This window comes from Puma concolor, chromosome A1, assembly GCF_028749965.1.
Source record: "Puma concolor isolate L17-30 chromosome A1, mPumCon1.1.hap2, whole genome shotgun sequence".
Lineage (NCBI taxonomy): Eukaryota > Metazoa > Chordata > Mammalia > Carnivora > Felidae > Puma > Puma concolor.
Genome location: NC_141667.1, coordinates 129,231,537 through 129,245,798, shown reverse-complemented (window position 1 = coordinate 129,245,798; position 14,262 = coordinate 129,231,537). Strand labels below are relative to the sequence as shown.

The window sequence follows — 14,262 nt, the reverse complement described above, 5'->3', positions numbered from 1 at the left end:
TCCAAGTTAGTTAGCATATAGTGCAACAATTGGGGGTAGATTCCTTAATGCCCCTTACCCATTTAGCTCATCCCCCCTCCCACAACCCCTCCAGCAAACCTCTGTTCTCCATATTTAAGAGTCTCTTCTGTTTTGTCCCCCACCCTGTTTTTATATTATTTTTGCTTCCCTTCCTTTGTGTTCATCTGTTCTCTTAAAGTCCTCATATGAGCGAAGTCATATGATATTTTGCTTTCTCTGACTGACTAATTTCACTTAGCATAATCCCTTCTAGTTCCATCCACGTAGTTGCAAATTCTTAATGTTGATCAGGCACTAGAATGTGGAGTACTAATGAACTGAAGGAGGGATACTCCAGCATGGCTGCCTGGAGAAGGGGAGTTTGGAGTTGGTCCTTAAAAGTCTGATAGGTTGATGTAGCCTCTTTATGGCGTGGGGCATCCTCAAAAAATTAAAAATAGAACTGCCATATGATCCAATAACATATATTCTGGGAATATATCCAAAGGAAATGAAAACACTGACTCAGCTCTCTGCAACCCTACGTTCATAGCCCCGTTACTTACAATAACTAAGACACGGAAGCGACCTAAGTGTCCATTGACGGATGAATGGGTAAAGAAGTTGTGGTATTATATATAGAAAACTCTGAAGATTCCACCAAAAAATTGCTAGAACTGATAAATTCAGTAAGGTCGTATGATACAAAATCAATGTGTAGAAATCTTTTGTATTTCTATACAGCAAAAATGAAGCAACAGAGAGATTAAGAAAGTCCCATTTGCAGTTGCACCAAAAATAATAAAATACTTAGGAATATACTTAACCAAGGAAGTGAAAGACGTGTACTATATAAGCTATAAAACACTGATGAAAGAAATTGAAGATGACACAAACAAATGGAAAGACATTCCACGGTCATGGATTGGAAGAACAAATATTGTCAAAATGTCCATACTACCCAAAGCAATGTACAGATTTAATGTAATCCCTATCAAAAGACCCAGCAGCATTAGGGACGCCTGGCTGGCTCAGTTGGTAGAACATGAAACTCTTGATCTCCGGGTCATGAGTTCAAGCCCCACACTGGGCATGGAGCTTATTTAAAACAAAACAAAACAAACAACAGCATTTTTCCCACAGAATTAGAACAAATAATGCTAAAATTTGTGTGGAACCACAAAAGACCCTGATTAGTCAAAAAAATCTTGAAAAAGGCTGAAGGTATCACAATTCCAGATTTCAAGTTCTACTACAAAGCTGTACTAATTAAAACAGTATGGTATTGGCATAAAAACAGACCCATAGATCAATGGAACAGGATAGAAAGCCCAGAAACAAACCCATGTGATTATATGGTCACTTAATCTTTGACAAAAGAGGCAAGAATATCCAATGGGAAAAAAACCAGTTTCTTCAACAAATGATGTTGGGAAAACTGGACCGCTTTCTTTCACCATACACAGGGAGACACAGAATCGGAAACAGGCTCCAGGCTCTGAGCCATCAGCCCAGAGCCTGATGCGGGGCTCGAACTCACGGACCGTGAGATCGTGACCTGGCTGAAGTCGGACACTTAACCGACTGCGCCACCCAGGCGCCCCTGTTCTCGGTTTTTAAGAGTCTCTTATGCTTTGGCTCTCTCCCACTCTAACCTCTTTTTTATTTTTATTTTTTTTTCCTTCTCCTCCTCCATGGGTTTCTGTTAAGTTTCTCAGGATCCACATAAGAATGAAAACATATGGTATCTGTCTTTCTCTGTATGGCTTATTTCACTTAGCATCACACTCTCCAGTTCCATCCACGTTGCTACAAAGGGCCATATTTCGTTCTTTCTCATTGCCATATAGTACTCCATTGTGTATATAAACCACAATTTCTTTGTCCATTCATCAGTTGATGGACATTTAGGCTCTTTCCATAATTTGGCTATTGTTGAGAGTGCTGTGAAGCAACATTTTTCTACAGTTTTTTTTTTTTTTAATGTTTATTTTTGAGAGAGAGAGACAGAGAGCGAATGGGGGAAGGACAGAGAGAAAGAGGGAGATACAGAATCTGAAGCAAGCTCCAAGCTCTGAGCCTGATGCGGGGCTTGAACTCATGAACCACAAGATCCTGGCCTGAGGTGAAGTCAGACACTTAACCAACTGAGCCACCCAGGTGCCCCAACATTTTTCTAGGTATGTCTCTTGAGGCAAGGCATATAAAAGCAAAGATAAACTATTGGGATTTCATCAAAATAAAAAGCTGCTTCACAGTGGAGGAAACAATCACCAAAACCAAAAGACAACCTACTAAATGGGAGAAGATATTTGCAAATGATATACCCAAAAAAGGGTTAGTATCCAAAATACATAAAGACCTTATAAATCTCAACACCCCAAAACAAATAATCCAATTAAAAAATGGGCTGGAGACATGAACATACATTTCTCCCAAGCAGACATCCAGATGGCCAACAGACATATGAAAAGATGCTCAACATCACTCGTCATCAGGAAAATACAATTCAGAACCATGATGAGATATCATCTCATACCTATCATAATGGTTAAAATCAACAACACAAGAAACAACACGTGATGGCAAGGATATGGAGAAGGGGAAACTTTCTTGCATTGCTGGTGGGAACCAGACTGTTGCAGTCACTGTGGAAAACAGTATGGATTTTCCTCAAAAAATTAAAAATAGAACTGCCCTATGATGCAGTAATAGCATTACTGGGTATTTGCCCAAAGAATGCAGAAACACTAATTTGAAAGGATCTTTGCTCTCCTATGTTTATTGAAGCATTATTTAAAATAGCCAAATTATAGAAGGAGTCCAGGCATCCACTCATAAATGAATGGATGAAAAAGATGTGGTATATACATGTCTGTATATGTGTGTTGTGTGTGTATATATACACACACATATATATACACATAATACACATATACACACATATACACACACATGTATATATACACATGCATATATATGTGTGTGTATATATGTATATATATATACACCCACACACACACCCATACCCACACACGATGGAATATTATTCAGACATAATCTTGGCATTTACAACAACATGGATGGTACTAGGGAGTATAATGCTAAGTGAAGTAAGTCATAGGAGATACCATATGATTGCACTCATACATGGAATTTAAGGAACAAAATGAACAAAGGAAAAAAAAGACAAACCAAGTAGACAAACCAATTAAGCTAAATAAAAAAAAAAAGTATATATTACAGCAGAATATTATTCAATCATAAAAAATGAGGAAATTTTACCACCTGAGGGCATTATACTGAGTGAAATAAGAAAAAGACAAATACTGTATGATCTCATTTATATGTGGAATCTGAAAAACAGAAGGACTTACAGAAAAAGAGATCAGACCTGTTATCAGAGCAAGGGAAGAGAGAATTGGAGGAATGTGGTCAACAGGTAACAAAACAAACAAACAAAGGTCTGATAGGTTTTTTGAGGGAAGGAGCTAAGGGAGGGTTAGCTGGTGGCATAGGTCAAGGACAGGGAAAAGAGGGTACATCTTATTTGTAATGCGCGATGGGAAATGAGGGCCCTAAGTTTGGTTCAGTGAGCTGGACTGGAGATTGGAAAGGTGGGTCCTTGTGCTGTCTCCCCTGGGTTTAGTGTTGTTTCAGGTTTGGAGTATCTGAGGCAGACTCAACCTTCTTTTCTCCAACTTGCTTGTACCACCTTTGTCTCAAGCACCTAGACCTGTAACTGAAGAGTTTATCTTAGTGATTACTTAATAAGAACTCATTGACATTCACCAAGACTGTGCTCTGCTCTGGGTTCACCTGGTCTCCCCCTTGAGTTCCTGTAGGAGACTTTTTCTTTTCTTTTCTTTTCTTTTCTTTTCTTTTCTTTTCTTTTCTTTTCTTTTCTTTTCTTTTCTTTTCTTTTCTTTTCTCTTTTCCTCTTTTTCCCTTTCTTTCTTTCTTTCTTTCTTTCTCTCTTTCTTTCTTTCCTTCAAGTTTGTTTATTTTGAGAGAGAGAGTGACTGCACGAGTGGGTTAGGGGCAGAGAGAGAGACGGAGAGGGGGAGAGAGAGAGAGAGAGAGAGAGAAAGAGAGAGAGAATCCCAAGTAGGGTCCACATTGTCAGCACGGAGCTCAACTCACAAACCAAACTGTGAGATTATGACCTGAGCTGAAATCAAGAGTTGGATGCTCAACTGACTGAGTCACCCAGGTGTCCCCTTTAGGAGATTTCTAATAGCCTTATACTTCTAGGTGCTTCCTGCTTTGATTGCTCTCCATGCTGCTTTGTTGTGACTAAATTGGTCTCTGCTCAGAAAATCCTGTTTCCTTCCTGTTATATCTTACAAGACATCATCTTCTCACAGGTTTTCAAAGCTGCTGACAGTCTGGCCCTAAACTTACCTCTCATTACTTCTCTGCCGAAGGCCTCTTTCCTCTGTTAGAGATTAGAACTGTAAGATACCTGAGAGGTCACCTAGTCATCCCCATCATTGAAGAAGTGGGGAAACCGAGGTTCAGATGGAGGGAACACGAAACAGTGGCCATGCTCGAACTGGAGCCAAGACACCCAGCATCTTGGTTCAGTTCTCTTCTACCTTTATTTAAACTGTTCTTCCCCTCCTTTGTTTCATCCCACGTATCCTACCCCAGTATGTGCACATCTCACCCACTTCTAGAAAGTTTTTCCTGACACTTGTGCACACAGCACTCCTAAGCAATTACTACGCACTTACTGTAGGCTAGGCACTATGCTAGACACTGGGGGTGCATTGGTGAGCAGAGCAGATGTTGTCCCCATTTTCATGGAGCATACTAGATATAGTAGTGGAGGGAGAGCATAAACAAAGCAATGAATATATAATTGCAAAGTATGGTAAGTGTCATGGAGGAAAATCCTAGTAGCTAATGCTTAATGCTTAAACCTTGGGCCAGGCACTATGTTATAAGGACACTACATGTATCCACTTAATCTTTACAAAACCCTGTGAAGTAGAGACTGTGTTCCTCATTTTACAGATGAGGAAACTGAGGTTTAGATTGAGGGACTTTCCCTAAACTCCACAGGTAGTAAGCACTAGAATTTACGATTTGACCTCAGGCAGTCTCAAAACATTGGCTAGCATGGATGCTGCCTCTCCAATAGAAAAGATGGTATGAGGAAGAATAAAGGTTAAGACCTAATTAAGTTTGAGGACAGCCATCATGGAAGGTCTCTTTAAGGAAGCTGATACATTTTCTTTCCTTTTTTTCCCCTTTGTTCATTGAGGCATTTTATTTGCACACTTGTATTATATTCCTAGGAAAAGGATCCCACGATTTTCCCTCCTGTGTTTTCTTCTTGATTCTTTTTTTTTTTTTAATGTTTATTTATTTTTGACAGAGAGAGAGACAGAGCATGAGTGGGGGAGGGGCAGAGAGAGAGGGAGACACAGAATCTGAAGCAGGCCCCAGGCTCTGAGCTGTCAGCACAGAGCCCGACGTGGGGCTCGAACTCACAGACTGCGAGATCATGACCTGAGCCGAAGTCAGCCGCTTAAACCGACTGAGCCACCCAGGCGACCTGCTGGTGAGGTTCACACTTTTCCCATTGATGTGGTCATCACTGATTTCAAATCACCAGCATAACTATCCTTCATCATCACACTGAGAAACTGGGTGATGAATTTGGACCACAGTCTTATCAGAAGGTAGCATTTGCCTCTCTTTTTGGCACTGGCGCTTGAAAGCATCTGCAACAACACGCACATGCGCCATGATAGTAGCATGCAAAGATGGAGGGGAGAGGACTAGTGGGGCGAGTGTGAGGTATTACGGGAAGCGCGACGGCTATTGCAAGACTTCCTTTTGGAAGTGGAAGTAGGTAGGTGGGCGAAGGATTGAGACCTTTTCTTAAAAGGGCCAGTGAGAGAACTTAGAGGATGGAGTGGAAAGGGGTGGGAAGCAAACACGACAGGAGGAGAATAGTAAGGAGGCTGTGTATTCATCCAGGTGAGATCTCACTGTTAAGGTGGACCCAGCAGGAGACTGTGGACTGGGGCAGTGACAGAGGGCCAGCAGAGTGCTATAGAGGTTGGAGCTGTATTTAGGAGCTTATATGAGCAGGAACCAGGGCTGCCACACACAGCTCTTCTCAAGAGAAAACCCAGGATCCTGTGACTCTGGAGGGGTGGTGATGGGTGGTGAGGAAGAAGAGTAGGGAGTGTTAAAAATGATTTCCAGATTTAGGACCTGAGGAACTGGGTGGTCACAAGTGGCCTTAATTAAGCTGGGGAAGTGTGGAAGGGGAACGAGATGGGGGTGCTGGGATCAAGATTTCTGGTTTGAACATTGTTAATTGTGAATTGCTGGGAGACTTCAAGAAGATAGTTTTATGTCTGAGTTAGGAACTTAGAGTAAAGGTCTGGGTTGTGGGTAACTGGAGAGTCTCAGGTATGTGTGGAAAAAAGCCAGGGTAATAGATGAGACCACTCAGGCAGAAACTGTGGTGTGAGGTGAGAAGAGGGCTCAGGACTCAGTCCGTTTTAGGAGTTGGAGGGAAGAGGAGGAGCTGGCAGAAAACTGAGAAAGACTTATTATTATTAGTGAAATAGGAAGATAATCAGGTCAGTGTTGTATCACAGAATCCTAAAGAAGATGATGTTTTAAAAGGGAGAGAGGGATCAGTTCTGCTGAGATTCCCAAGTAATACCAAAGGATGACCACTGTATTAAGTGGCATGGATGTCATCCATGACCGTAGTAAGGATGGCTTGGATAATATTGGGGTGCAGGCCAGCCTGGACAGGAAGGCGAGCTCATGTGCCTTATACAGATCTTTGTAGCCATAGGCGTTAGTCTCTTGTTTGTTCTTCCACTTTGATTTCAGCCCCTGGGTTATCTTGTTTGTGGTGTTCTTTCAGCCTTGTTTTGTTGTCGAATCCATGAACAGTAGAGCTAGAAGAGATGAGGCAACCAGGGCTTGGGACTGAAATGGTTTGCTCACCTTAACAAGGAACCAGTGGCAGAATTAGCATGTGACTAAGTTCACATTAGATCATGTAACAGAGAAATGTAGCTACTCACCTTTGTTTCTCTCCGTCTAGGATAGGAGCACCTTGAGGGCAGAGACTCTGGTTGTGCTTGTGTACATTTCCCACAGTACCCAGGCCAGTGTTACCTAGGGTTTTTTTGTTTTGTTTTGTTTTTGTTTTTGTTTTTGTTTTAACTTAGATAGATCTAGGTGTATTTGGAATACATGAGATCCGTTCATTGGGTTCACCATAGGTGATCCTAGCAGTGCCCTTTGCCCCAGAGAGTTGTATTTTTCATCTCTTTGTCTCCTACAGGTTATTACCTAAAATCCTTTCTTACCAGGGACTTTCCCCCTCCCTCATTTCCTTAGTCTTGGACACAGATGGTTCGTAACAGTGACTGGTGTTTTTGGCCACTAAGTATTTGTGTATGCTGGGATGAACTCTAATGCCATGGTGCACTTCCCAGAAAAACAGCAAAGATTGTGTTGTTGTTCAGGTTGCAGTTTTGAAGTATCAGAGAAAGAAATGGGCTACTTGTGGCATCTGTAGCAAATTGCCTCCAATAATGAGAGACTGAGGTTAGCATTTAGAATTTTGGCTCCACAGATTCAGCTACCCATAACTTTGTCTTCTGTGAATCTTGCTGTCCTGAGGGCCCTTGGTAAATTCTTCCAGGCTTTCACAAAGTATCACACTGGGAGACTGCCACAGGCCTGTTCACCTGCTATAGATTAGGCATTCATTTCTGTTTCAAGACAGTCTTTTTTTTTTTTTTTAAGAGAGTGTGCGATCGGGAAGAGGGGCAGAAGGGGAAAAAGAGAGAAAATCTCAAGCAAGCTCCATGCTCAGCACAGAGTCTGATGTGGGGCTCGATCTCATGATGCTGGGATCATGACCTGAGCCAAAATCAAGAGTCGGACGCTCAACCAACTGAGCCCCCCAGGTGTCCCTCAAGACAATTCTTTTAATCCCAGATATGTTTTTTGTTTTGTTTTTCCCTTTTCTGTGATTACCGGTCTAGCACTTTTGGATGACTTAAAAAAAAATAACTTGCTGGTGTTATAGGTAGGAAAGTTTAAAAATTTACTGGATACATTTTCCAGGAATTATTTTCACAAATTTTGATGAGACGAAAAATGTTGCTTTAAGTTCATTCTGTATAGGTAACTTTTTTTTTTTTTTTTAACATTTATTTATCCTTTGAGAGACATCTAAAGTGACAGCGTGAGTGGGAGAGGGGCAGAGAGAGAGGGAGTCACAGATTCCGAAGCAGGTGCCCAGCTCTGAGCTGTCAGCACAGAGCCCAATTCCGGGCTTGAACTCCCAAACCGCGAGATCATGACCTGAGCCAAAGTCTGACGCTTAACCAGCTGAGCCACCCAGGTGCCCCTGAATAGGTAGCTCTTAATGTTGCATGATTTACCTGAAATGTAGCAACATCAGTTGTCCTTGTGAGTTTGGAGAGTCACAAAAAATTTTATGAACTAAGGAGTATTTGTGCTTCTAGTAGGTGGTAGATGCTTTCTGTTAGAGACCTGTGAGATAATGTAGATTGTTACATTGAAGCTTTTCAGCAGCCTTGCAGGGTTAGGTGTTGTAACCCAGTTTGGTCATGGTCAAAGCAGGGAAGTGAAGGAACCTGCTCAGACTTAACAGAGGAAGGAGGCCATCCTTCCAGGGCCAGGCTCCTGCCCTAAGGCCAAAGTTCTTATCTCACTTGAATCTGTTATTTTGAAGGGTTGCGGAATAATTCAAGATGCGGATTGACTTTCTGTGTCGGAATGTTTTAGACCTTTGAATGACCACCTCTGCTGTTGAGTTCAAAATTGAGTCTCTTTCTTTGTTTAGGAAAAAAAAATGTCTATTTTGGAGGGCCTAAATGAGGCTACATGTTCTTTGCATATTTTGGAGAAAAGGGAAACCAGCTACTGTTTGGATTTAAAAAAAAATTTTTTTTAACATTTACTCATTTTTGAGAGTGAGAGAGACAGAGTATGAGCGGGGGAGGGGCAGAGAGAGAAGGAGACACAGAATCCGAAGCAGGTCCAGGCTCTGAGCTGTCAGCACAGGGCCTGACGCAGGGCTCGAACTCACGAACTGAGATCATGACCTGAGCCGAAGTCGGATGCTCAACCGACTGAGCCACACAGGTGCGCCAACTACTGTTTGGATTTTGATCTGTAAATTGCTATATGGTTTCCTATGCCTTGCCCTGATAGCATTAATTTATAATACTTGATCATTCAGTTATTTGCCCTAAGTCGACTACAGATTGGAAGTCAACCTCTATCTGGAGAGGGAAGTCACTTCCAGATAGGTCTGCAGAGAGCAGCTAAAAACTTTACTTGCCAACTTTACTTCTCTGTGTAGAAAAGATAAACTTGTCCTCCACTGGGAGACTCCAGCTTTCTGAGTTACTGACCATACAGCTGTGGATACATATGTGTAGAAGAGAAGGGCAATTGTAATTCTGAATGTCTGCGAATATGATTCTGCTATGTAAGCTTGAGAGCAAGTCTCTTCCATCGTCCTATTTGTTTTAAACAGCAAGCTTTCAGGGGCACCTGGATGGGTCAGTTGGCTAAGCTTCCCACACTTGACTTCAGCTCAGGTCATGATCTCATGGTGCGTGGGTTTCAGCCCCATATTAGGCTCTGTGCTGATAGCGTGGAGCCTGCTTGGGACAGTCTCACACTCTCTCTGTCTCCCTCCCTCTCTCTCTCTCTCAAAAATAAATAAACATTAAAAAAAAAACTTGCAAGCTTTCAATAGAAGGATTTAGCATTTATATATTACTTGTATACCCCACAGACATCAGCCAGGCCTCTCTCACTCTTCTGGGAATGATGGCACCCTGTTATATTTGTGTGGTGTGTTTAGCTTGTTAATAAATACATTTTTTTTCCTGATTGCATATTATGTTTTATAATTTGAACAGCAGAAAAAGTACAAAGAAGAAAAATATATCTCTGATCCGGCTCCCTACTTATAAAGCAGTGTGTTGAATGTGTATTTTGTCAGTATGTACGTATGTATGTGTGTATATATATTTGCGGTCATATTGTAAATGTATTTTGCTCAGTTGCTTTTTTTCTTCATGTACAGTTTCTCTGTCAGTAAAATATTTTACTTTATGACTTTTAATGGTTGGATATATGTAGTATTCCACTGGACAGAAAGGCCATATTTAATTTAACCAATACCTTTCTATAGTAACTAACCTGTTCACAGATGAGGCTTAGTGAGCCTACCTTTTCTAAACGATCCATGTACCTTCTGCCCGTCGGTGACAAAAGTAGCAGGGATTCATACCAGCTTCTTCTTGTTAAAGAGACTCAGGGTCTTGATGTCCTTGGAGATCAGGCATAGATCCAGTTACTTGTTAAAAAAAAGTAAATAGAAATCATCGCCTAGATTGAGTTGATCTACTGAAGCTAAAAAATCAAGCCCTTTCAAGTTACTTGAGAAGGTCAGAAGGAAAATGTTATGTTTCAGGGCTTTGTAGCTACCATTCTCACAGCTTAGTGCAGTGATGTAGGGAATATTTTCATAGAAATGTTTCTCTTTTAGAGATTTTTTTTTCAGATAAAGAAGGCTTGTTTAATTCAGGAAGAGTTATTTCATAGGAAATTAAATCTTTGTAAATCCTCTATCACATTTCCACACTTGCCAGTTCTCTGGCAAATGATGGCTTTCAAATGGTTCAGAAAGGGTTTCTTAAAAGGAAACAATTCCATGTTTTCTACATATTCATCTTTTTATTTTTGAATTGGAGAAGTGAGAGAAGCTTCCGTTTTCTCCTTGTATTTGTCTGTGGGTGATATTGGTGGCTTTTAAACTCAGAATGGTAATTACTTGTAGTGAGTTTTTAAAAACTTCACCTGATGAGAATGTTTTCTTGGGCATGATGAATGACTCCAAAGGACTTTAAAAACACAGCCAGTGATGTTCGCCAGGCGCTGGAGAGCTGCTGCTGCGTAGAGATCAGTAATTGTTACATCTTGGTTTGGTATGCTTGGTGGTGTCTAATCATGTCGTGTTCTTGGGAACCATGAAAGAATTTTCTTTTCAAGTCTTAGTGCATCGTTTTTCTGACATTGATCAAAGGTTGGAAAACCAGTATTATATATGTAGCTAGGGCATTCATAACTGTCTTAATTCTTAATCTTTTGGCTATTTGGTTGAAATATATCTACGCCTCTTAAATATTGAAAGCATTATATCCTTTAACCTATAGCTGCAGAGTTAAAATGAATTTTATGTGAAATATTTAGTTGTGGACCACATCTTCAGCTTTTTATATGCCACAGTGGTCTTGTTTTTTTCCCTTCCATTGTCTGATAGTGAGGTCATTTTCAGTCCTCTGAGAAATTCTATTCCCAGCCAGATGCGGCTCATATATTAAAAGTAGCACCTGTGGCTAATATCACAGCAGCTTACCATAAATTTACATGGTAACTAGGATTATATCTGTCAAGACTGTTAAAAAACATCTAGATTTAATTTGATTTCCAGTATTGTAGAAGCTATCCAACATTTTGCTTCATAACTATATTTTAAAAGTTAAAAATCACTCCATTGTTAAGTTTTATAGCACTCCTAGTGCCCATTAAGTTGATTTGTTCAATGGAGGTCAGAGTAAAGCAACTTGGCTACATTAAGATCGGAAACCAACCCATTTGTGACAAATTTAGTCCTTTCGTGTGAATCTTCTCAACGTCTCTGCGCTGATTGGATTCAGGTGTAGCTTATGTCAGTAGCATTTAACCTCAAAAGAATGAGCAATGTGATTGGGTTGTTATAAATTATGGAGCGTTTTGCCTTTGCTTATTCAAACGTAGATGTTGACTCTGCTGCCCATGCCTCACTGCTCCACTGAGTCTGCCTATAAATGAGTAGTTTGGTTTTAAAGACATCTTGGAAAATTGGGGTACGTGCCCTCACCCCTTTCCCTCCTTTATGTGACCCTTCCTAAACTATTTTATTCCCCATTATCCTTTGAGTCATCTCCCACATGTTATGATTTGTGCACCTGCACTTCTGAAATTATTTTGGGGTGTCATTATATCATGTTGTTCACCAACTTTCCAGCATTTATGGATATAATAATGATTCACTGTAAATCAAAATAATTTACAAGTTACAGAGGATCTGCTCCTACAAATAAGAATTGAATGATTAATTTCTTCAGTGTCCTCCCATTTGAACGTGGGTCCTTAAAAAGAAACTGCTAACATATTTCTTTGTATTTGTGAAAACTTAACTCACAGTCCAGAACTGAATTAAAGTTCAGTTTTCTGGATACTTAGTTTTTTGACATATAAACAAATGCCAGTTAAGAACGAAGCAACATCTCTTTTGTAATCTGTAATGGTAATTGCCTGAGCAGTCCTCTTCCTCCTGAGAGAGAGTTCTAAGTGTTGACACGCCGGGTAGGGCAGCACACAGTCCCTCAGTATGGGGGCCTTGACCCTGAGTTGGCATGCCATGTTAGGTCGGAGCTCCGTGGGGAGCATTGTGCTTTGCTGGTCATCTTTCTGGAGGGATCTTTGTAAGCTTTGAGCCCGAGCCTCACCAAGGAAGTGGAGCAATAGTCAAGAATAATTACGCTGAAAAGGTTGTGTGGAGTGGAAGAAATGATTAGGAGTGAGGCTAAAATTATACACATTGAGTGTGTTACCTGGTGTAATTAATCACTTGATAGTATAAAAAAATACTCTAATGACCAGTTTGGAGCCTTGTAAGGTATTTTTTTGGTGGATTATGGCATCTCTTTCCTATTTGTATACCTAGGATAAATTCAGCTCCTAGGGTAACCTGGGTGCCCTACTTGGGAATCTGGATTGCCATCATAGTTTCTGCTCAGATGTCGGTGGAAAAGAGGGGTGAAAATATAACGTGGGTGTGCCCAGCACCGTACTCTCACATGGCCTTTCTGCATTGCTTCGTCCTCTCCCTCCTTACCTTACTAGGTCTTCCTGGTTGGCTTTTCTGTCCTCTCCTACCACACCCAAGTTCCTGGGGTGGGGTGGGGTAAGGGCAGGGACTATGTCCCAGGGCCCAGAGTCCAGAATGGTGCTTGGTGTAGAGCAGCAGATTGGTATATGTGAATAGCCTATCCCTTCAGGGGCAGACTGTTCAGGAGATGCTGAATCTTCCAGATGCATTAAAGGTTTCAGATCCTATATGGAAAGCAGAAACATAAGATTTTGCTACCTACAGTTCTTTTTTCTCCTCCATCTTGCATTAAAGTTAGAAGCACATGTATGATTTTGTTCTTAACTGTGTCACTTGATGTTCTGAAGGGGATAGGCATCATGAGGTGGCTGGTGATGAGACTACCTTACCATGTAGCCATGTGCACGATCCCTAGATTTAGCCTCCAGAAGGCCCGGGAGCTTCGTATGTCCAGTGGCCACAGACACAACCTTAGAAGGCTGATTTTGAGAATAGAAATAAACCTTATTTTAGAAGACCTTATTTTCAAAGAGAGGTATTACTTCCTCTCAACTCAGAGATGACTTAAATCTTAAAATAATCCTTGAAGTGCACAGTGCCAGCTTTTATCACTCATTAATGCCATGTTACTTTAAGTCGTTTAGATCGGGGGAAATGGCTGATCAGAAGCCAAATGGGCCAACTTTATAGCACTACATATGCACAAAGCACTTTTGCATGCATTGGCTTATAAGGCGCTATGTAGTTTGGTTCTTTCATAAGTAACATCTCATGTTGAGACATGAAAACTGGTACTCACTGCATTTTTATTTAGAATTTTGTTTTAAACCGTGCAAAACAGCATTGTATAATTGTTTTTTCAGATGAGAATATATAAAGTATATATTTCTGATGATGAAATCCTCACTTGGCAAATTTTGGCTGTTTTAATATAGTTGCTATTGGATGAACAAATAGATTTCACATGAACCATTTTTCATTTATTGTATCAACAAACATTTTTTAAAACACATGCAACTCTTCCTTCACTAAATTATTAAAAGAGAAGTTGCCCTTTAAAATAAGAAACTTTTGTTATAATTAGCCCATGTTGTACATCTAATATTGTAATACTCTGGGTCTGTAATTAAAAATGGGCTCTGCTGGACGGTGTTGGGAAGAGGCACAGAAGAAAGTTACAATACATTGCCTATTTACAAATTAACCATTACCTGCCAAAAGCACATCAGACCCACACAGCGGACATCCGCTAATCCAGTGGTTAGCCGTTCCGGGCTCTAATGCACACT

The 14,262-nt window shown here is 40.7% G+C and overlaps 1 protein-coding gene across 3 annotated transcripts in view; it reads left to right on the top strand.

Moving 5' to 3' along the window:
- The window catches only part of PCBD2 (pterin-4 alpha-carbinolamine dehydratase 2), a 56,622-nt gene that overhangs the window by 14,370 nt on the left and 27,990 nt on the right, over positions 1-14,262 (top strand). The gene's annotated exons all lie outside the window — the stretch shown is intronic.